At 49.9% G+C, this 25,057-nt stretch overlaps 1 protein-coding gene across 4 annotated transcripts in view; it reads left to right on the forward strand.

The window, feature by feature from the left end:
- PMCA (plasma membrane calcium-transporting ATPase 3) overlaps window positions 1-25,057 on the forward strand; it is a 289,652-nt gene that overhangs the window by 68,872 nt on the left and 195,723 nt on the right. For 2 of the 4 annotated variants that reach the window (XM_077631441.1, XM_077631439.1), the window contains exon 2: window positions 3,208-3,278. The exons of the other annotated variants lie outside the window; for them this stretch is intronic. The gene's annotated coding sequence lies outside the window, so the exon portion shown is untranslated. The remainder of the gene's footprint in view (window positions 1-3,207; window positions 3,279-25,057) is intronic. 4 annotated transcript variants of the gene reach the window in all.

Genomic DNA, 25,057 nt, shown 5'->3' on the forward strand with positions numbered 1-25,057 from the left:
CCGCGACCTTTCCGCTGCTCGCCGCGCTGCACGTCACCAATGACCCTGGCTGCGTGTTCGCCTTCTTAAGGGCAAGCTATTCTCGTCGCGTAGTCTGGGGAGCCCGTTCACCGCCTCCTCGAAAATTGGCTGCTGCGGTTGTGAACAAACATCAGCTCCGAAATGAATTTTAATATAAAAAAAAGAAAACAGGTTTTTGCAGAGCGCTGTCTAAATATCCATATCTTCATTTCTTCTTGCCCCAATTAAACGCTCGCGAACGTAATGCTATATTGCACGCGTATGTCAGGAACTTCCCAGGCGTTTCCTGGATCGCTTAATGCATGAGGTCTACAAGAAACTACAGTGCATTTCCGCATGCCCTTTGATGTCTTGTATCTTGAGAAATTGCACTCCTTGTTTATGCATGGACCCGCCGCGGTGGCTCAGTGGTTAGGGCGCTCGACTACTGATCCGGAGTTCCCGGGTTCGAACCCGACCGCGGCGGCTGCGTTTTTATGGAGGAAAAACGCGAAGGCGCACGTGTGCTGTGCGATGTCAGCGCACGTTAAAGATCCCCAGGTGGTCGAAATTATTCCGGAGCCCTCCACTACGGCACCACTTTCTTCCTTTCTTCTTTCACTCCCTCCTTTATCCCTTCCCTTACGGCGCGGTTCAGGTGTCCAACGATATATGAGACAGATACTGCGCCATTTCCTTTCCTCAAAAATCAAATTATTATTATTATTATTATTATTATTATTATTATTATTATTATTATTATTATTATTATTATTATTATTATTATTATTCATGGTGAGCGGCCTTGCACATGCATGGTGCAATTCGTCTCTGTTGCGAAGGCGGTGTGCGTTGATGTCAGGCGGGCTGGCCAGCGAACAAATAGGCGCAAGTGTGAACGCAGCAACGATGCTAAGAGCATGGCTGTTTTGTCGCACTTGATGCTTGACTAACCACGCCAGCGGATGCCTGCCTGTTTCCTGTCGTACGACGATATTCGCAAACACCGAGCCAAGGGCACTCTCACGAGGTGATAGGGGTTATCTTGTAGGAAAACATCGTGACGTCCTTGCGAGTGAACCGTGCATAGGTATAGCTGTGTCAGCAGCGCAAATGTGCTGTTTTGGAATGTGATTGTCGTTACGGGCCGATTTTTCTACTTTTTGTTTTCTGTTAAAACGCGAAACATTTCTGAGCCTCTTATTTGGCACTTTTCTGATTTTAAGTGTGTCCTTACAATTTAATCACCCGCCGCGGTGGCTCAGTGGTTAGGGCGCTCGACTACTAATCCGGAGTTCCCGGGTTCGAACCCGACCCGCGGCGGCTGCGTTTTTATGGAGGAAAAACGCTCAGGCGCCCGTGTGCTGTGCGATGTCAGTGCACGTTAAAGATCCCCAGGTGGTCGAAATTATTCCGGAGCCCCCCACTACGGCACCTCCTTCTTCCTTCCTCTTTCACTCCCTCCCTTACCCTTCCCTTACGGCGCGGTTCAGGTGTCCAACGATATATGAGACAGATACTGCGCCATTTCCTTTCCCCCAAAAAACCAATTAAAATTAGAAATTTCAATTTAAACGAGGTGAGCCTGAAAAAGAAGAAATCTCAGAGAGAAAAACATCGACAGATCTCCGTTGGAGTATACACATATGCGTCCTTATGACACATATATAGCTGTATGCGTCTTCTTTTATGAACATGATATCAGTGAAAAAAAATTAATTTAATTTCATCAACGTGTTTCCACACAGCCTCTAGTATACACGTGCAGCCTAATTCCCAGTTTTGAAATACACAGTGCATCTTTCAATCTCAAGCGATGTGCCCCGGTTGCAATGATATTAAGTTTTTTCACCAGTGTCGTGTTCCATAAATTTTGACGGTGGATGTACGTGCATGCCTATCATATATTTTGTCTAATTAGTGGAGCTTCCTTTGTAGACCCCAGTAATGGTAAGAATTTGTAAACCTTTTGGCACATGCCAAAGACAATTTTCTTTTACTTTTTTTAGAATTACTTGCAGTTACTGCTGTCTCTCTTTCACTTTTTTTCAATGCAGTAGGTGCTACTGAAATTGCGCGAAGGTAGATTCGCTTCTAGTGAGTCCAGTGACCGAGAAAAAAAAAAATGCGTAGCGTAACACGACCTCGAAGTTGCCGCTGGCTAGTATACGACTTCCTGCATGGACCGGAACACTCATGCTATTGAATACCGCTGTTGAGTTGTTGCCCACTTCGTTGAAAGCACATTCAGTAACGAAGTAACATTCAGTAACGAAGCTTTGTTTGTTTTATTTCACAGCGCAACGATGGTCATATTTCTCCAAACTCGTACCTTGCTGACCTCGAACACTCGTGCTTGATGTCCCGTCTGTTCTCCGTCAGGTAGTTACACGCAATGACCGAACGCTCCGCGAGTTCTACCTTGAACGATTAATAACTGGACGCCCCCACTCCAGTTGTAGCCAACACAGTGCTGTGCGCGTGTGTGTGATTTAATTCCTCTAAAATGAACTAATCACGCGCACAACCTGGACACATTTCTTATTGTGTAAATAGTTTGTACATATTACTTCTCCCCCTATCCTCTCTTCCTGTCCCCTCACCTACTTTCATTTAATTTCTCCATTCTGCCTGCTATCCTTTATTTCCGCTGCCCCAGCACAGGTGCTTCAGTATCGATGGCAGATTGCCGGGGGCTAGCAAAAATCTTTTCCTTCCTTTTTACTATTATTTTAATAAAAAAAACACTACCTCCACCACCTTGCTGACCGAGGTCCGGAATAGTTTTAACTGCGCTGGGATCTCTCTGAATTCCGACGTGGTTCCAGCTTCGTCCATGTTTGGTTCTCTTTTTGTGTGTAATACGCTTTCCTTTCTCGCTGGGTTTTCTTGTTTCAGGAAATGCGTTATGTGCGTTTACAACCGCTCTCTTCACACAAATGACCCGAAAAGCCATTCCTCACGATCGGAAATAGCTGTAGCAATAGGCATAAGCGCAGACCCGTACAGCGACAGCGTTGGCGTGTTCGCGACTAACGGGGCACAGGGCGTCAACACCGGAAACCGCGAGCAAGAGCATCCTTTGTTTGACAATATACAGGCTCACTCGGCTTGCAGAGACACGTGGTCGTGTTCGGTGATTAACTGCACACGTGTTATTTATAGCGTTCTAGAAATGAGTTTCCTGTTTTCTTTCTTTTCTTATAGACTACTGGGTTGGTGTCAAGTACACGCAGGAAGGCAGCACACTGAGAGAGAACTAACTATATACTTCTGAGGTAAGTTTACCACTGGATTTTTTGCTGCGTGTTTTTTGAAGAATTAGCCGGCTCGCGACATTCTTCGGGTGTATATAAAAAAAAACGAATCTGAGCTTGCCGTGTGTCTTTCGCCAACAAGTCTTCATGCAAGCAGCCGTCGTGTTTCATGCACAGATGATGTTCACGTGACACGCTGTTACTTCGTTATTACAGCTAGTAGAAGCTGTGTTGTTCTGCGTATTCTTTGCAAGACCATCTCAGGTATAAAGACAGCAACGTTCAGGCATAGGCAGAGTAGTGTGGTGGCAACATTAAAGGGGGAAAGGCGCTCTTGCATGCATCCGAAGGTGCCCGCATTGAGCCGCATGGTGGGAACTTATATTGGCTAGGCCAGATTGAACGATGGGGTGCGGATGGTGTAGAGAAGCCCGCAGGACACTGCTGGAACTTGGCTCATAGGAAGCTGCCGTACGAGGGTGTTTTTGTTAGATTTGTGCATGTAAGACGGGACGGGAACCTTGCTGTCATCGTAGCGTATACATCTCACCTGGTCACCTTGAAGGTGTTTGCGAGTGCTCACTCGCGTTTAGGCATGTGTTTGGGCGTGCACACTATGCAAGCTTACATGTACATGCGCGCACACTCACAAACTGCAAGCAAACAGATGTGCGCGTGCGCCATACAAACAGGCAGCCTCTCATGTTCGCAACGCACCGCTCGCTAGCTGTAGCTCGCACACTGAGTGAGGCAGGCTGCAGACGGGGGTCTGGAGGGCCAGGTATGGAGCCCGTGCGCGCGTATTCTGCCGGCGGGACTCTATTCTTAGTCTGCGCAGCAGCTGCCGCCTCTGTTGCTTCGCGCAGCCAGCGAAGCAGCACGGCCGCCGAGCCCGGCGTTTCCTCGAATTTCGTCTGCGTGCGGCGGTCGTGAGCCGTTCGCTTCCTCCTGCGCCGACTATAATATACCAGCAGCCGGCGCACGTGGGCCTCGCTCCTCGGCTTGCACGGAGCCGCTTGTGTGTGGCGTTATGTGTGTGATGGGGAGGGACTGTAGCCGCTGTAGGAGCCGTCGATCACGCCGTGACAGGACCAAGTGTCATTCCTGCCGCGTGGCCGGGCGCGTCTGCTAGCGGGGAGCGCGGGTGTAGTGTACACGGCGCCGTAATGCGCGAGCAGGCACGGGAGGTATGCAGGTCGCACCGAGCGGAGTGGCCGTTGCACGATAAAGTGTGAAAGCGTGTGTTCGCACGGAATGGCCGCGTGGGGTGTTGCGGGCGAGAGTGACGTCACGTCACTGCGTGCGGCAGCTGCAAACGAAGGACTCGCAGAGCGCCTTTCGAAGAGGTCATTTGGGAAGCGAGAAAAGTAGATGTCGGCGTTGCTTCTTTTATCCTCTTCGTGCGGTTTAAGACAGCGCGGAAGGTAATTAGCGGCCAATCGCTGCATGTTGCAGGTTTGGTTGCAGGCATGGGGAACGTTAGCTTCCACTGTGCGTATGGCGCGTTTACGTGTTGGTCAAAGAGGTAAGCGAAAAGCGACGGCACCTTCTTGAGCGCTGTATGGTCTGCATGCAGTAAATGACATAGGAAGGGTCATTCCTTCTGTTTCACCCGACGTGTCCGGTAAGTTCGTAATTGAATCAACAAAACGAGCAACGTGGCGATTCGGGCCAGTTTGCATTTCTTTCTCGATTTGACTAGCTCAGAGAAAGCGCATGGGTTGTGCCCCTTCCTACACTTACTCCCCCCCCCCTCCCCCCCCCTCCCCGCCACATACGCACACTTTTATTTTATTTTGTGTTTTACTTGTGCTAAGCATTTCGCACAACAGGGTAGACACCGAGAGAGTGAGGTATCCGGATGGAGGACTGAAAAAAAAAGGGGGGGAAGAGCTACATACTTCACCAGTATACGAAACTAGGTCGTCGACCTTGTGGCGTAACGGAGAATAGAGGGAAAACCAAAGACAAAGACAAATGCGCTTGAGCTACACGAGGAAGAGAAGTCGGCAAGGGCGTGCGTTTTTTTCGGATGTGCCTTTCCGCTGACAGCCATCGCGGTCGCGCGTGCCTGTCTGGGTCAGGGAACAGCACGACTCGAAAGGGTACGTTGATGCTGACGCCGACGCTGCGGCAGTATGCACGGTCGGTTGTAATGTCCTCTGACGAATTTCGTGCCGATAGTTCGGGCTGACAGTGCCGCTTCAGATAGCGGTAAGTTAAGAAGAGTTTGGTGAAATTTATTTTAACGAGTTTATCGGTGGCAGAAAAAGCTTGGCGCAATTGTTTTTGCGATGTATTCCACGACGTTGTGGCCTTGCGGACTTGTTTTGCATACCCCTCGCTCTTGCTAGTGCGTTTGGCTTGTCTTATTTTATTTCGTTCCTGCCATCAACTCCGTATCGGAAGCAGTGCACCTGTATGACTGTAGTCATCCGCCTGTCAACCTCCAGCTTAGAGAGAGAGAGAGAGAGAAAGAGAGAGATAAAACTTTAAATGTCCACTGGTGGGGGCTGCTGGCCCGGGCCAGGCAGTACGGCCTCACTGCACTAGATGCCTGACAGTCCATGTCGCTGCGGCACATCCGAGGCCCGCGTGGTGGCGGTGGTGAGCTCCCAGGTGAAGAGCTCCGGCGGTGGAGAGCTCCTCCCAGGTGGAGAGCTCCGAGCCCGGCGGCGGAGGATCAGCCAGGCACTCCATGAGCAAATGTGTTAGGGTGGCAGTGGGGTGGAGGCACAAGGAACAGGATGGGGTGGAAGGCACCCGGGTGCATGTGGGATAGTAGGTAGCGGGTGTGGAGGGTTCGGGTTTGCAGACGGCGCCACAGGATTTGGTGGTGGATGGAAAGGGATGAGTGGGGTGGAGGGTAGAGCTGCCGCTCGGCTCGATAGGTCTGCGTCAGCTCGTTGAAGGTATGCATGCGCTGCCTCGAGTCGCCCTGGCCCGAGTCCGCCCGGTTTATGAGTCCTCGGGCGTGGACGTTGTCAGTCTCGTTACCACGATTTCCCGAGTGCGCAGGCACCGAGATGAGCTCCACTTGGCGGGAGGGCTCAGGAGAAATGGTCTGTAACATGCGGTAGGCGGTCGCGTGCATATTGCCTCTAGCAAAATTTAGTATTGCAGTTTTTGAGTCGGAAAGAATGTACCGAGCTTCAGTGCGAGCAGCGGCAGCAATGCGCGAGTCTAAAAAATGAAACTATTGTTAAAGCCGACTCCGCCGCCGGTAGCGGTACCGAGCTTGGAGTGCATGGTGGAAGGAACACTCAGGAGTCAGCATCACGTGACAGTTTTAAGACTAGCCAATAAAATAAAAGCGAGGAAGTCGGCCCTCACGTGACAGCCCCAGACGCGTTTTATTCATGGCGGAATCTTGGCCTAAACGTGGGGCCGATTTCGGCGTGCCCGGAGAGATGCTAAATGAAACGGCTCCAAGAGAGCTTGGCTTGCGGAATTTTAACAGAACAGCGTTATAGGCGTTCGGAGGAAAACACGTGTGCTTTGTCGCATTAATTCAGGATTGGTCGAGAGGGTTGTGACTTCGCACGTTGAGCTGCAGAATGAAAACAGTTAAAACTCGAGGTAAGTTGCGTCTCTGATGTCGTAGCACGACTAAAATGTTAAAATGACAACTAAAGCTGTAAAGTAAATTAATTACGCTTAAGGGATAACTGGGGTAATCAGTCGGGAATCAAACCCACGACCTTTGGGTTGCGAGTAAGGTCTCCTCCCCTAGGACATTGATGCACGTTCGTTCGACTTCGTTAAAGGGAAACCCTGTGCATCTTGTGGTGTATCACGTGGTCTAGGATGCCTACTGATGCATGCTAATTAGTGTGTTTAATTAGATAGAGGTAATAATTAGAAACGAAGAATAAATAACCAGTACCGCTGTCGCGTCGTGCCTTTAAGACGGACGCAGAGCTTGCGTGTCCCCCTAATTTTGTTTCTTCATATTGGAATGACTGAAAACTGACGCATGAGTTAATTATAGTACTTAATAATACTAGGGCCGCGTGTGTTCCTGTGTTTCTTGCGGTGATCATCGACATCCCTAACTGTCACTGTGAAATCTGCAGCTTTCCCTCGCGCTTCTACACACACTTCCCTCTACACCAATCACCCACAGCTCCTTCTTTCTGTCTCAGAGCGCATTCTAGAGCCGACGGGTTCATGAAACGAGTGCAGAGTTCGCTGCCATATGCGCAGATTTTTACACTGAAGTTCTGGCACCGACATATATGTTAACACGTACCTACCTTACGCACAATAGCAATTAGCGCCACAGTTCTTCGCTTGCGCTGTTCGGCTGCCATTGTCGTTAGGCAGAAGGCGAACGCATGCGCTTTCGGCTACGATGTGCCACGATGCTGGCGCCATCTGTCGCGGGGAAAGTTCATCATACAGCTGTCTTCGTACGAGCGGTGACACCCCATCTCATTGCTCGCAGCAAGGCTCGCATTCCAGTGGGTCGCGATTGCTTCAGTCCGGCGCGCGCCTGTGTGCGTGCTATGCTGTCGGGCCGCTAGAGTCGCGCGGCATTGTTTCGGGGCGTGTCACCTGTCCCTGTCCTTCCTCACTCGTCTGCTGCCACCCCCCCCCCCCCCCGCCCCCTTCCGTCGTCTATTGTGAGGCACGCTTTTGCTGCTACGTTGGAGGGCTCCTCTCACAGCCTATCTTCTGTCATCAATGTCCGTCTGCTCGCTGGCATCCTATCGGGAAACTGACTCACTTCCTCCCAATCCCCTGCCCGCCACCTTTTCGTCATCGGAATATCCTTGCACATGGACGTCAGCAGATCGATCGAGTTGCGAGAATTGCGTCAAGAGCAGGGCTGGTCGAAACGTGCCTTGTATTTTTTTAGCTTTCTGCGGGAGCGGTGTGCGGGCTGCAGTGGAATGCCGCCACTGAAAACGAGGCCGAAGTCTAGGTGCCGGAATGCGCCGGCCACGTTGCATAGGACGTGAAATGCAAAAAAAAAGCAGCAAAACTCCGCCCTTCGCTGTTTTGAGGTTATAGTTCGCGTTCAAACCCCCAACTCGTCGGAAAAATCCGTAGTGTATCCCTGAGGCATAAAAGGTTTACTTTCTGTTGTTGTTTGAATTCAACTCAGCTTCGCCTGCTGAAATATTAATACTATCGTGCTTTCTTTTTTTTTCCACGATAAAAATATCCACTGAAAATTGCAGTATAATTTTTTATGGGTGCTAGATGTGTACGTTTCTATTCACTTGTTGAACCGCTGTTGCGATCAATTAAGTGTCACAGAAAAACTGGTGTGATAGGTGAAATGAACTAGAAGAACGGGTAGCGAAAAAAGCGGAATCTGCGGCGCACAGGTGGCGTGAAGCCGGATATGTCGATTGCCGCCAGGGGCACAGGCATAGAGTTAATGGCGCTGCTGGGCTATTCCTGAGCAGACGAGCAGACGGCGATACGCCGCTGCCCCTGCCACCACTACGTCTGTTTCGGTAGTCGCGAATCTTCGACGTCATCTGCTCGCTTGCGGCTTGGAAACGGCCACGTAAGTCTCATTTTGGGACAGTAGCATATTAATGCGCGAAGGTCAACTACAGTGTTTCATTCCTTATGAAGGCACTATCGTCTTCAGTGAACGTTCTTGGAAAGAATAATATGCAGTAATTTGAGAGCTAGATATCGCGCTTCGGACTGCTCAGGAATAGCATATCGACGCCATTAACTCGATGCCAATGCCTCTGTCGACAGTCGACAGTAATAGCTTCGCGCGGCCGCTCGTACTTTTTTTATTGCGCCTACTTCTACGTCACTGTAGTGATAAGCTACCAGTCACACGGAGCCAGTTATGACCCGTTATGGGGTATAAATTTCCAGGCTGCACCGAAATGAACAAAAAATATAGGGAGCTTTACACAGCTGTACAAACTGTACTTTTTTTTTTGTCTCCGTGAAGCATATTCACCATCTGTGCATGCATGCAGGCTCGTTGGCAAGCCAGCTTTGTATTTTTTTTTTGGTGTCGGCGAATCACCGGCACGAGCGCAGTGCTGCGCTCAGACGCCAGGTTGCATCTCGGCCAAGCATTTTATACTTGAAAAGCAGACAACTTGGCTAACCGGCGCCTGCAGCCCCGAATTTGAAAGGGATGGGTGGTATCCGGATTTGAACATATAACATTTGCAGCATCCAAGGCTGGTGCGTGCTCCTAAATTCTTCTTCTTCTTCTTCTTCTTCTTCTTCTTCTTCTTCTTCTTCTTCTTCTTCTTCTTCTTCTTCTTCTTCTTCTTCTTCTTCTTCTTCTTCTTCTTCTTCACCCCAGGTAAATTACCGCCGCTTTTTTTTTTCATCCTTACTGCCTCATCATTTTGATTCTGATCGCGCCTGGACTTCAGAGTACCAAACTGGTGCCGCCGTGGGCTCACGCCGATTTTTCCAGTGACTACACGTTCGGCTTGATTAAGCTGCTCAGCTTCCCGATAAAACCGCTCTAACCTCTTGCTGCCTGTCAGCCCAAATTTGTATGTTGGGCATCCACAGGTGGGTACAAGTAATAAATAAACCCCAAGGCATCGAAAACAAAACAAAAAAGAAATGATGCAATAAGCCGCGTTTACATATTTGTGAATAATTTTATTGGTCAATGACAGCCGTGACTGCGGTGGAATAAGCGGTGTCGAATTTTTGTTGACTCTATAACAGTGTGGAAATTAGGAAGAACACCTTGAAAATTTCCTTGCGGCCAGTGGTTGCACAGCTCTTCCTCACGATGGCTTCAGTGTTGACAAAAGAAACTTCGCTTAATTTGTTAAGAAGGGGAGAATCGGTCGACGCCATTGGCCGGAGGGGCTCATTTGAGGAGGAGCACTCGCCGCTCCATTCTTGAGTTGCGCTCACTATCCGACTTTAGATGAGGTGAGGTACTAACTATTCCTTAAATAACCCTCCTCTCTTTATACAAGCAGTATGCTTATTGTTCAGATCAGGTATCAAGGAAACGAATTTAGATGCAGGATTTCGGCGCATCCGCCTCTGTATACAGCGTAGTCATATATCTCTCTCCTTAAATCCTAACAGTAATCGGTAATAACATGTGCTAAAGACGCCTCAAGGGAGGGAGAGAGAGAAAGACAAAGTTGAAAAGGACATTGCAGGGAGAAGGAGGGGGAGGGTAATGAAGGGGCGTGCGAACTCGCGCGACGTCGTTTTCGCCCGTCGCCCTGTTGGCGGCGCTGCGGACCGTTGCGGCGACCCCGGGCCACTGGCGACGGGGCCGGCATTTCACGCTAACGACAGCACGCCAGCGGCCGAGCAATTCGGCTAAGCGACGCGGCCACTTTGAACGACCGCATACCAATGCGGGGTGGGGGGACGCTTCCCCCCCCCCCCCCTCCCTCTCCTTTAACCCTTCGTTCGCCGGCAACGCTTATCGCTGATGTTCCGGGTTCCGCTCGAGGGAGTTCACTATGGGCGTGCGGGGGCTTCGACGAAGCAGCACTATCGCGCGCGAAGTCTTGTTAAATGTCGGCTTACTACGCCGCAAGAACGAGCTTTCTATACGCCACTCGTGGTATGAATCTCGACTGGATATTTCGCTATATTCATGTCCCCGCTTTGCGGTAGGCGTTTAGTGACGTTTAGGAAACTATGCGGTTTTGCTTTGCGTTGTTTTCTCTGCTGCTGTTGTCGGTGGTCTCATTCGCAGTGACGTAATTTTACTTGAATGACCTCCACGCCTTGGACTCTACGCTGCGCGAGAAAAGGGATTGTAGCGACAAAAAGGTAAGACTGAACGAAGTAAAGAAAAAAAATCGGCAGAGACACTTAACACTGCTTACGTGTGGCAATGCGAAAGCATGCGGCAGTAAACTTCAATGTTCTGCGCCGTTTCCGGTGGCGAAATGTATGACACCACCCACACGTAAATACACACGCGTTGTGACACCACCCCAGTACGCTGTACGACGAACGGTTGCGTCACAATTTTGATGCGAAAGTCTGGGAAGACATACAATTGAAGGCGCATATGTCGTCGGTTCGAATCCCTGTCGCGAGATAACCTCGAAGTTTACTTGCACATGTAAGCTATATGCAACGAGAAATCGTATGACATCACCCGGAACGCTGTACGACAAACGGTTGCGTCACAATTTTGGCACGAATGTCGGGAAAACTGGCGTCGCATGTAGGTCGGCCAGTGGCGAGTATATATATAAATGAACGACATTGATGGTGTTGTCTGAAGTGGCGGTGCTCGGCTTGCTGTGTGCGTCATACGGCCGCTTGATGACGTCAACCTATTTCTCTTGCCATCGTTGGGATTTTCTGTATACCATCTGCGAGCGCGCGCACAAACACACACCCTCGCCGCCGGCTTTTCTCGTAATGGGACTAGTAATTCTTTCGCATTACAGAGCAAATACAGGTGACATTGATGATGGCTCGCGGTTCGGTGTTCGAAGTGCGATACGCAAAGCTTCGAAGGAGATGATCAGACAATCAAGCATAGAGGCGTAGGAGGATCAGACCTACGAAACGGAGCTCCCTGCAAAGCCCTTGTTTTTCATTGCTCAGTCCGTCTTTCTTTTGTTCAGCGCCACTTATTACAACGGTAGTCGTGTGAGGTACTTACTGCAGGGGTTGTGACATCCGAAATCGGTGCAGTATGGCGCAGCCAAAACTCTCGCGTTCGGGACGCGTTTCCTACAGTTTTATGCCGCGTCGCTTAGGAAAAATACGGATTGTACAGCTGCGTATAAGCCGGAGTGCGCGAGTTTACCTGTGCGAAGACCGATAGTAACGGTATATATACTTATGAAGAAACAAAATCGCAACGCGACCAGCTGAACACCAGTGCTCGACAGGTCTTTGTGAGACGGCATGTAGGTACATGCACAGCCAGGCGTTCCCGTTTCCGGTCCGACGACTGGCGGAACCGCCCGCACCGCTAGCGTGACTCGCGTCGTGCCTGTTCAAACATGGGAGGCGCGTCGTCGGCCAAGGGGCGCACACAGCCGAGTCGGTGGTGTACTTAACCTCGCGGCCTGAAGGCAGCGTTCGTGTGCTAGCCCGGTGCAGGCGAGAGAGAACGCTTTGCGATGCGTGCAACCCGTAAGCCGTCCGAAGAGAGAGAGAGAATAAAAATTTATTTGTAAAAAGGAGTCCGCTCCGAAATCTAGAGAGAAAGAGAAATACGCCGCATTTATTACCTACAAAATTAGGCGTTACGTAGTGTCGCCCCACCTGTCGGCAAGCAGACGAATCACTGTACGATTTGGTTGCCGCCGACGGCGTACTCCATAGCTGTATACCATGTTCCTGCGTGGCGTAACGGCCTGAAACCACGCCGGCAATGCGTGGGCGGAGCAGTCAGCGCACAGAAGAAATTTTCGTGATAAGTGGCGACGCTACGTGCGTTCCAACCTTCGAGGCCGAATACGGCCCTCTCAATGCCTGTAAACTGCGCGAAATTCGGACACGCGTGAAAGCTGAGAGAAGTAGCGTTTCCATTTCGTACGGTGACCCAGCGGCATGAGCGCTGTTCCAACTGATATAGGAGGTTATGAAACACCGATTAATGTACTGTGATTCTCGTCAATGAGGTCGCTTGTGAAGCAAGCATGCGACCTCGATAGGAGTCTCAGCCTCGACGCTCTAAACATTTAGCGTCGTGCTCGCGGCTAACGCAGAATCCTCCTTTAACGCGTCCTTGAGGAACACTGGGCGGCTCGTAGGGCAAATGAGGTCAGCACTTTTCTTATATTCTCTTTGTTCGTGAAACTGGCGTGACTTGAAGCCCACAGCTCCAGAGTAGTGGAGGCTCTCAGTGCTTGGCGTATACTCTGACGTCCAAGTACGGAGTCGGTTCGAGCGCAGGCTTCCGCTACGCGGCGCTAACGACGTGCGTAAAAGAACGCGGCGCCGCTTCATTGCTCCGTAGCTTTGGGAGTCAAAAGCGGGTTTATCTTCTCCGGAACCGCGGCTCGACCCAACCCGACTTCATCAAACAACCGGCGAGGGGGGGGGGGGGGGGGTGTAGAAGGAGGGCAAACGGCATGAATAGTAATGTCGCATAATGGCTGAAGGAGGACCGCGTGTCCGCACTACGCGTTGGTTATTCCCTCCAGCGCATGTACGACTTTGGGCGCGGCGTAAAAAGCAAGGACACGGGGCCTGACAAGGTTGGCGTGTGGAATTGCCCCTTGCCTATATGGTCGGGAGCATTGAACAACCGCGGGAACTGTGGCTCGGTGCATTCATCGCCTCCCACGTCATTGGCTTGAAGTTCTGTCTGCGCCACGCAGCTACTGATACGTGTTGCTATACCGAGATGCTACAGGGACGGTGTATTCAAAAATAAGGTACGTTTGAGGAATCTTGGTAGTATTTACAGCCTTTGCCGAAAGTAACCATGCTGCACGGTTTGCTTCTCAGTCGTATATTGAAGCTATCATGCCAGCCCTCAAGCTCTAAATCTCTGTATGATAAGAAGCACCCTTGTCCTCACCTTCCGAGAACTTTTTGATCGTTAGGGAAGCCGTAAGGGTCTCCACTATTCGAATGGGAAGCGAACCATGCAGCCTGGTTACTTCTGGCAAAGGCTGTACTTCTGTAGCAAAGTCAGGTAACTGTTTCTGCGTGATTGAAGTAGAGGTCGCTCTATAAACATGGGTTACTTTCGACAGTTCGTTAAACATAGGAGAATCCCACGAAAACGAAGCTCTTATTGAGTACTCGATGTGCGTTTCTGTGAGAAAATGAGGCTCTGTTCGGCGCCGCGCTGTTGATGCTGGTGGAATAGCGCAGTGTACCTTCAGTACTAGCGACATACCGCCGCTCTATATCATGTATAGTACTCGCAGCACTTCCACTGCTGTGCAAACGCTTCGTTGTATACAAGGCTAAGGCGGTGTGCAGAGCTGTGCTTCGCAGTGCCGTGTATGTTCGACTATACCTCGTCTCCTCTCGGGAGTTAGAGCATCTACTAGTGCAGCGTTGCGTATCCATCCACGTGTGTGCTGCCTGGAAGGCGGTCGGTATCGACACTGTGGCAATGCAGACTGCAGCGCGTGCTTCTTCTGTAGTGACAACTCGTTTCTTCTCACACTGCGTGTTGAAAAAAATTAAAGGGATGAAAATTTTGTTTCATCGTTGCTCGCATTTTTCATATAACAAACGCAGAGCAGTTCAAGCGAATCAGTTTGCTCGCACTAAGGATCCGAGTAACGTCGCTGGTGGCTGTCTATAAGAGGCGTATATGAATACATTCGGAACATCGGGAATGACATAGTTTGCGTTAAATAGTAGCCCCACCACACTGAACTTTCACTTGTGCGCAGACCCCCCCCCTCTCCTTCTGAACTTCACCGATGCGAAGGAAATGAAAGAACAGCATTGTTCTGCGTCCCACTCGCCGCGATGATGCGTTCGCAGGCACCACAAGTTGAGGGGAGATAACGGGCCCAAACGACGTATCCGTCCTTTGTCGCGGGCCGATTCGACGCGTCCACCGCAACGGCTGCCGAGGCCTGATGGAAGGCGCCCCCGAGCCATATACGATCTCTGGCGATGGAGCGGGTAAACACCGCAGCGGTAATGACGAGCTGCAATTTGCTCCCCCCCCCCTCTCTCTCTCTCTATCTGCGTTTTCTTCTTTAGCATCAGGAGGGGACACACCGGACATCAGAGAAGCAGGAAGAGTTGGGGGAGAGAATTATTCTCCTGATCCCGGGGAGTCTGCTTTCTCTCGAGGCCCTCATCACCCACACGGCGTATATATAGCTACGACAGCTAGTGCGCTGCCCCGGGGCCTCCGGCTCTCTCGGTTCGGCATCGTCGGTCGTCGCTGCATCGCGAGCTCTCTTCTTTGCGGCGACGGGCCTTCAGGAAGCCTGGTCCGGCGGACGTCCGGTAAATGTCCGTCGCGGTCATTATTGGCGATTGGGCGGGAAGCTTCCGTTGCCTGCGTGGCGTGAGACTGTTCCTTCCGCACGTATGAGACGGAGAGTGGCGGCCTGTGTCGTCCTTGCTGGCGACGGAGCTAGGGCCGTTTTTTTTTTTGCTCCGATGCGGAGGCGTTTGTTGGTACGGGAGTACTGCAGGCAGTGAGCGCTCAGAAGCTCGACCCGATAGTGCGCAACATCCTGCACGTGCGACTGCGCGCGAGTCGAAGATACCTGGGTGCCGTGGTACGCGGAAAAGCCCTTGGTGCGAATAGGCCCTCAACGCCATTCTGATACCAATGCTGGACACTGCCGGACTTACTCCATGATCGTTGTCTTTCATTTGCAACGCTGGCTATTCTGCTGCCGCCTCAGTGAAATGCCCTGGAGCAGTGGGAGAGCTTTTTGCCTCGTGTCTGTTCAATGCCTCCCAGGCTGCGTTACCATTCGTCCGTTGCCTTGTTCTGGGGTTACGCTGCGACTGCCGACATGAGTAGGCGGCGTGACTGACTAATAATAATAATTGGTTTTTGGGGAAAGGAAATGGCGCAGTATCTGTCTCATATATCTTTGGACACCTGAACCGCGCCGTAAGGGAAGGTATAAAGGAGGGAGTGAAAGAAGAAAGGAAGAATACGTGCCATAGTGGAGGGCTCCGGAATAATTTCGACCACCTGGGGATCTTTAACGTGCACTGACATCGCACAGCACACGGGCGCCTTAGCGTTTTTCCTCCATAAAAACGCAGCCGCCGCGGTCGGGTGACTCATAATTGGTTTTGGGGGCGGGGGGGGGGGAAGGAAATGGCGCAGTATCTGTCTCATATATCGTTGGACACCTGAACCGCGCCGTAAGGGAAGGTATAAACGAGGGAGTGAAAGGAGAAAGGAAGAGAGAGGTGCCGTACTGGAGGGCTCCGGAATAATTTCGACCACCTGGGGATCTTTAACGTGCACTGACATCGCACAGCACACGGGCGCCTTAGCGTTTTTCCTCCATAAAAACGCAGCCGCCGCGGTCGGGTGACTCATAATTGGTTTTGGGGGGAAAGGAAATGGCGCAGTATCTGTCTCATATATCGTTGGACACCTGAACCGCGCCGTAAGGGAAGGGATAGAGGAGGGAGTGAAATAAGAAAGGAAGAGAGAGGTGCCGTAGTGGAGGGCTCCGGAATAATTTTGACCACCTGGGGATCTTTAACGTGCACTGACATCGGACAGCACACGGGCGCCTTAGCGTTTTTCCTCCATAAAAACGCAGCCGCCGCGGTCGGGTTCGAACCCGGGAACTCCGGATCAGTAGTCGAGCGCCCTAACCACTGAGCCACCGCGGCGGGGCACCACGCATCGCGATTGGCGATCGAGCCTTCTCTGTGCTTGTGGACATACGCCTAACGGCGAGGCTCAATACTTATTCGTCGTCGCGTTTGGAAATTATAAAAGGGTGTATATGTTTTTCTTTTTCACGAAACCAAATTGACTTACCGCTGTGCTGTCGCTGTGGGAGTTCGCTACGCGCCGTAACGAAGTAATGATAAATTCTCATGAATATTTTTTTACGGCGAAATTTTGGCGCGAATGGGAGGTACAGCTTCAATTTGGTCATTATCGGGACAGGTTTAAACCGAAACACACAGCTCGCTCCGCTTTTTTTTTTACATATTTACGTGCATCTTCTGGACCTACACTGTGCCCTCACTCTGATGATTGTGCCACACTTCTTCACATTATGGCCTGAGAATGCCGGCCCGTCCCGAACGCGCAACCTGTTTAAAAAAAATTGAAAATTGGTTCTGAGGAAAGGAACTGGCGCAGTAACTGTCTCTCATATGTCGATGGACACCTGAACCGCGCCGTAAGGGAGGGGATAAAGGAGGGAGTGAAAGAAGAAAGGAAGAAAGAGGTGCCGTAGTGAAGCTAGATCTCCGGAACAATTTCGACCACTTGGGGATCTTGAACGCGCACTGACATCGCACAGCACACACGCGCGCACGTCTCTTGAGTTTCGCCTCCATCGAAACGAAAGGCTAAAGGCGCCCGTGTGCTGTGCCATGTCAGTTCCATCCATGTCTCCTGGAAAGATTGACTGATTGTCGCCACGTCCGCTGACAACATAAACGTCCAAGTTTCTTAGTACTACTATTTCTACAAGCACTACTACTCCTACTGATATTTGCTACTACTACAACTGCTACTACAACCATAAAATACTGCTACAGGTACTAATCCTACTGCAATTGATGTTGCTGCGATTTATAACTGGACGCCCCACTCCAGTTGTAGCCAGCACAGTGCTGTGCGCGTGTGTTTTAATTCCTCCATGAACTGATCACGCGCACAACCTGGACACATTTCTTATTGTGTGAACAGTTTGTATAGATTACTTCTCCCCCATCCTCTCTTTCGGTCCCCTCACCTCTTTCATTTCATTTCTCCATTCTGCCTGCTATCCTTTATTTCCGCTGCCCCAGCTCAGGTGCTTCAGTATCGATGACAGATGCCGGGGCTAGCAAAAATCTTTACCTTCCTTTTTACCATTATTTTAATTAAAAACCACTCCACCACCTATTGTTATACCTGCTATAAAATACTGGAAGGGTAAAGGTAAGGGTAAAGGAGGTTAAAGGTAAGGGTAAAATACTGGAAGGGTAAAGGTAAGGGTAAAGGAGGGAGTGAAAGAATACAGGAAGAGAGAGGTGCCGTAGTGGAGGGCTCCGGAATAATTTCGACCACCTGGGAATCTTTAACGTGCACTGACATCGCACAGCACACGGGCGCCTTAGCGTTTTTCCTCCAAAAAATTATTCTGGAGCCCTCCACTACGGCACCTCTCTCTTCCTGTCTTCTTTCACTCCCTCATTTACCCTTCCCTTACGGCGCGGTTCAGGTGTCCAACGATATATGAGACAGATACTGCGCCATTTCCTTTCCCCCAAAAAACCAATTATTATTATTATAAAATACTGCTCCGTACACGAAATCAGTGGAAAGGGGATTCTCTCACGAGCGAGCACAAATGATACTGGCCGTTAAGTTCCTTTAAATTCTACTTATCGCTACTTTTTTTCTTTCTATCCAAGCGACTTCGGCCACTCTGGTGCGAACATAGGCGTACGTTCGCCGCCCCCGAAAGCTACCGGCGCAGCCGATTCGACCGCTCCTATCGGGCACACGGTGTTCCCGCGTATTCGTGTCTGCCCGCGCGAAAGCTGGGCCCGGGAACGGGTCCGCGCGCAGCGAGCGAGCGCCGGGGCTCATTGATTGGGGCAGAGCGTCTGCGAGACGTTCGGACGTCCCTAATTATCCGATAATTGCAATTAATCACCGGACAGCTCCGGCGACGACGATGATGATGGGACTGCTCATTAGTGAACCTTTCTCTTCCCTTTCTTTTCGTCTGTTTATTTACTCGCTCACGCAGCTGGACAACGCGTGCGATTCGACCGGAAAAAGCATGCGCGTGCTATAATAATAATAATAATTGGTTTTTGGTGGAAAGGAAATGGCGCAGTATCTGTCTCATATATCGGTGGACACCTGAACCGCGCCTTAAGGGAAGGGATAAAGGAGGGAGTGAAATGCAGTGGTGGCGTTTCATCGCGGCGTCTTCCTTCACTCTAGTCTCTCCTTCGGTTTTCGCGGGTCAAGTCCAATGTTCTTAGCGCTGTCTGTGACGTAACAGCGAGCAGTGTAGCTCGCAAACGTTCATTTGTGGCTGCTTGAGTTTCGGAGCATGGTCTCCTCTCCTTTTACAGCGACAGCTGTTAAGGACAGGTTTCCCTGTGGCGCGGCGGTGGCGTAACTCCACGCGTCACACTGATTGGTCGGCATGCTTTGACGTCATGCGTGACATCACTGCAACGGGCCACGCTTAATGGTTTCGACACAGTGACGTCACGAGTGACGGCACAGCGACTTTACGCGCACCGTACCAGAAAAGAAGAGAAATAGTACGCGTTGGCACACAGGCTGCCGTCAGCGCCTACTGTCTAGCGTGACTGGACTCGGCGCTCGCGGTGTCTTTTGCGGTCTCGTCTTCTGCTGCGGCTCTTAAAGGAAGGGTCGCGTGCATACGCAGCACCTCTACCAGATAATTCTTTCAACGTACCCATTAATGACTGCCTCGAATTGCATGCCGCCGTTGCCGTTCCTGCTTTCAGACTACTGCTCCTTCCCTTAATACTCTCGGGATTGTGGCCTTCGGCTGCTCCAGTGCTTTTGAACCAGAATGTGTGCACAGCGCTGCACCTCGACGGAGGTGATGTGCATACGCCCGTGCGCTATGCGATGTCATTCCACGTTAAGGAACACCTGGACTCTATATACCTGGACTGCCTTTTGAAAGGGAGTTCGCTAGAGGATAGCTTACTCCCTTTTTGCTCCTTTATGCTTAGAGTGTGGCAGTGGAAATCAATCCGCAGCTGCCATCCACTAGAGCGGCTCTTTCTCTATCTGCCTTCTTTCACTCATTCATCCATTCCTTATGTAGTGGAGTGTATTGAGGTGTCCACTCTAAGCGAAACAGTTACTACATCTTCCCTTCCCTCCAGTAGGGATTGATATTATTACTATTCCACCTTCAGCGGATTGTTTATTGTAAACTTCGGTTGTGTTCCTTCTGCTATCCACCATTGTACTGTATTTTTTATGACGTATGCACTTTACTGACCCTTGTGTTTATTATTTGCTTTTTGTTTATTTGCACAGACTAGTGTTGCCATCTGTTTCGTATTTGTCTGTCATCTGTTGTCTTCTTGTTGCTGTTTCTCGGTGTAAGCCATTTGTTTTTCTCCTTTCACTTGTATAATTCTCTGCATTCCAGTATTGAGCCCACTTGGTCGCTCCTGGGCAAATTAAGTAAACAGATTGATTGATTGATTGATTCGTTATTGTTATCATTGTTCCCAGCTTCTCTGTCGCATTTCCATCCCTTCTTTTCCACTTTAGAGAGCTCCCTACCAGAATTCGGTTAATTTCACTGCCGTTCCTCTCCCTATTAGGGAGCTTTAAGATAGGGTGACCCAATCGGTCTGCGGAAAGGGTCACCCTGTTCTAAATCTCCCTATTGTTACTCTCTCAAGCGCCCTCTAGCTTACTCGATCTTCAAGATTCGCGGGCATGTTTTCGAGTGGAAACTATCACACTGTGTTCCTTGGTTTAGCTGTCTCGACTGCGGCAGCAGCCATAGTCAACAGCGCCTTCGAGCAGCCCCTGCCGCGTTCGACGGGTGACCTGCGGCGTCGTTTGGCGGCTGCCGGAGGTCGAAGCATGTGGAGTGCAGTGAGCGGCGGCAGGCCGATATCGCTTCCGGATTTGCGCGGCCGCTAATGAAGGTCATCTCTCCGCGCCCGCGCTGGCGGCTAGGTCATTACCGGCGCCGGTTCTCTCCGTGAAAGAGGACGATCCGGTTGCGGGATCCAGAGAGCATCCGTGTCGTGGTGGTGGGATGTATTCCGCCGGTGTCAGTGCCCTGTGATGGGGAAGAATAGTTTGGTTAAGTTAGGTTATGATGATGGTGATGATGAAAGGAAATGATTGGTTTATGGGGGTTTAACGTCCCAAAGCGACTCAGGCTATGAGGGACGCCGTAGTGAAGGTCTCCGGAAATTTCGACCACCTGGGGTTCTTTAACGTGCACCGACATCGCACAGTACCCGGGCCTCTAGAATTTCGCCTCCATCAAAATTCGACCGCCGCGGCCGGGATCGAACCCGCGTCTTTCGGGTCACCAGCCGAGCGCCGTAATGACTGAGAAACCGCGGCGGAAACGAAAGACATTCTTATTGAAAAGTTCTGTATAAGCGGTTCATTGGAGATTATGGGATACGAGGTCCGTATGAAATGGAAGATGTATGGAAATCCATGAGCATTACCTACCTTTTTCGTGTGGTTTATACATCCTTTCCGCATAGTTCCTACATGGTTTCCATATCAGCGACACGAAACCGCATGGAATCATGGGAATCTCGTCACGTGGATCGTTTTACTATGGTTGGTAACTGTCTCTCTGTCTGTGGACACTTACGCCGCGCAGTGAGGGAAGAGATGGATGAATGAAAGAGGCCACAGAGATTAAAAAAAAAGTATACTGATAAATTGTATGCACAGTCTCCAGAGGTCCCAAACTCATTAACAAACCTTTGTCTCTTTCTCTCTGGTATCCAGAATGAGGAGAGGTGGGAAAAAAGGGGGAGGGCAAGCACCCTTCATGCCGCCTGTGAGCACTTCAATTTCTGCCACCTTGGACGGAACGAAAGCCAAGCGGAGGTTGAGTATAGCGCGAGAGTATGATATTACGACTCTCTGAGCAAGAACGGAGTAAAAGGGGTGTAGGGGTTAGTTCTCTTCGGGTTAGTCCCACTACCATCAGTGCCTTGAAGACAAGTCATCACTCCCTCAGGCTAAATAATAAGGGATTATCAACCGCCATTACTCACTTCGCGAACTAAGGGCTGCAGTCAGTCCCATTTTATCCGTTTACAAGGTATTCGTAGCCGCTGACTTCAAGGAATACACAATGAGCAGCGGGCAGGGGCCAGACCGTGAACAGCAGTGAAGAGATGTGATACTCTCTTTTGAGGCCCTTGTCTTAACTGACATGCGCCGTTTAATTCCTGCCTGCATAGTCTTTCACGTCAGCGTAAAATAGGGAGGAAAAAAAATACGCTATAGCGAACCTCCAGTGCTCCCCCGAAATCTTTCCACCGACCCAAGCCACGTCCACCGACCCGTGATGGCAGCCAACGCTGTGTTGAACGCAGCTACGAGCGGCGCCGACGTCCGTAGAGAAATCAGTTAGTGCGCCCGGAAAAAAAAAAGCAGACGCTTAGAAACAGAGGCGGAATAATAATAATAATAATAATAATAATAATAATAATAATAATAATAATAATAATAATAATAATAATAATAATAATAATAATAAAGCTAATGACTTCAGTAATGATGATGAGCAAGCCAGACACGCTCATTTAGATGACCAACCGCTTCCCTGTATTGGTATACGACTTGGAAGACTGCCTGCTCCGCTTCGGTGCGCGACGGCTGCGTCTTGCGCGCGCTGCTCCGTCGCTCGTTCGGAACACTAATGACTTCAGCATCGTCTTTCGTCCTTCTTTGTTTCTTCTTTTTATTTTAATCGTCCTTCTGGCCAGTTTTTTTTTCTTTGCTCTTCGCTTCTTCTCCGAGTAGCTGCCCTCATCTTTTGTCCTCTCGCCTTGAAACTCCCGCGCGGCATGCATGGAAACCTCGACTAGAGTGAGACCACGGAGTGAATGACGGTGAGATGAAAGTGTAACTGCCCCCTTTGAAGTGCCCGTCGTCGTCGCGCGCCTTTTCTTGTGCGTATGCCCGCTTGGGGCGCTTGCAGCGGCCGTTCTTCCGCGGTCTCTTGACCGCGCAGTCGCTCTTAACGTTTCTTTCAGCGCCAGCCGGTCGGCATTGTTCGCACGGCTGGCGAAAAAAAACAGCAGCAGCTCTGAACTGTGCGCCACGTGGGTCCGAGATTAGTGTTAGCTAAACGCGCAGATAAACGCGCAGATAACGCGAGAAAGAGGAAATCAAGTCTAGTCGGTTGCGGACGTTGGCTGCGAGTCTTTTATTTGCCGGAAGTCAAGGAAAGGCGCGAATTGAGATATGTTAATGAGCTTTGGATCGTTTTCGGGATTCTTCATCTTCGTAATTGGAAATCGGTCTGATTTTTAGCGCGATGACGAAGTCTTCATCAGCGTCATTATACTCACGTCACTTCCGTGTACCGTGCCGGGCCAGTCATGATAGCTATCGGGGCGATAACCCTATACCTCTTGCTAGGGAGCTCTGGAGGGAAAGAGATATTGGCCTGTACCAAGTCACACTAAGGACAGAAATTCTGCGTGTACCTGGCTTCGTATAAAAATTTAAAAAAGGGGGGGGGGGGGAGTGGTTCGGTGTGGCCACCTCAGAGACGTGGCGGCGGTTTTTGCGTGATGTAAGATGCGCACCATTCAAGCCTGGATTCGCTATACTATACTATACTATACTATACTATACTATACTATACTATACTATACTATACTATACTATACTATACTATACTATACTATACTATACTATACTATACTATACTATACTATAGGCCGCCGCGGTGGCTGAGTGGTTATGGCGCTCGCCTGCTGGCCCGAAAGACGCGGGTTCGATCCCGGCCGCGGCGGTCGAATTTCAATGGAGGCGAAATTCTAGAGGCCCGTGTGCTGTGCGATTTCAGTGCACGTTAAAGAACCCCTGGTGGTCGAAATTTCCGGAGCCCTTCACTACGGCGTCTCTCATAGCCTGAGTCGCTTTGGGACGTTAAACCCCCATAAAGCATAAAAGTATACTATTCTATACTATACTATACTATACTATACTATACTATACTATACTATACTATACTATACTATACTATACTATACTATACTATACTATACTATACTATACTATACTATACTATGTTGTGCTGTGCTGAGCTATGCTGTGCTATACCGTACCATACCATACCATACCATACCATACCATACCATACATGACACTCCGGACCTCCTGAGGGACTTGATTTGTGCCGAAATACCACACCACTGCGCCAGCTTGCCCTTCGGCAGATGTCGTGGAAGGCACCGCTGCCCGGAAAAATTTCTTCGACGCGTTACTGTATTCGCTGTATACGCGTCCTAAGATTAACGACGAGAAACTAACAGAACACAAAGTTCCATACGCTCTCATAGAACATCTGCGCTTCTTTGATTGTTTTACGTCTGCATTGTTTAATTCTCAAACACGGTTTGTAGGTTGATCGAACGTCAAATAGTAAGTATCGATTGATTTTCAATATCTCGCAGATTTGGGCGTGAACCTCGCATACACTGCAAGGGCCGGCGCAGCATTTTCTTTCACAAGCATGGGTGAGAGCTGCGCGCGGAGAGTTACTTTGTAATTGAGCGCAAATTGTTTTCCATTTCTCGGCCACGAACAAGATACAGCTTTAATTTTTTTTCTCTCTAGATATTTTTTGCCTCGCCCTAAAAACGGGAATGCATTCAGTTGGTCATAGTTGGGAAGTAAAGGAAACCGGATAAAACAGGGTACCAAAATGAATCGGTTTCGCGCCCTTCTAAGAATCTACATTTTAATCCACCAGAAATGAACGATAAGAGACCGGCACACGCGGCGTATAGTGTAGAGCTATAGAACCGGTTGCCGGCCCGTTTCCCGACCTTTTCTCATCGCCCCAGGCGCCGCTTCGCCCTGGCTAATACATACTGCCCACTCCCGAGGTTATAAATAGCTGCCCACCTCATCAATATGTAATGACGTAATTTGCAGTTGCCGCGTGCGTAGGCTGGAGGAGATTGAAAAATGAAGGAAATAATTTAAATTTAAGGGCCGATGATGCCGTGTTTTTAAATCGGTAGTGTTTCATTTCAATTCATTCCCGTTCTAATTCTTGACGAGGAGAGTTGCCGGCGGAAACGCAGGATTTAAACTTATTCATACATGGCTAAATTAATAGAGAATTGTGAGATATTTTCTCCAGCCAAAACATTTTAATGTCAAATATCTCGCTATTTATCATAATTTATTCCTCAGCAGACGAGCAATTCTCTCGAAATGTTGAGTCTTGAATGGATAAATAAGTCGCAGACGCGTTCCTTCTGCTTTCAGCGCTTGCCTCCCTGACTTCTCGTTTCATCGTCTTCTGTTTATTTCTTTGTTTATTAACGAGGTAGCTTTAAGGCTCCCCTTAAGTGGAGAACCCAGCGACGTGCAATAAAATGCGGATTGGTCCAAAAAGTAGTGACGTCAAACGGGAACCGGCGGATTTGAAAACTGATTAAAACACCACATAACTTGTGAATATACGGCCGAAACA

This window comes from Amblyomma americanum, chromosome 7 (assembly GCF_052857255.1).
Source record: "Amblyomma americanum isolate KBUSLIRL-KWMA chromosome 7, ASM5285725v1, whole genome shotgun sequence".
NCBI lineage: Eukaryota > Metazoa > Arthropoda > Arachnida > Ixodida > Ixodidae > Amblyomma > Amblyomma americanum.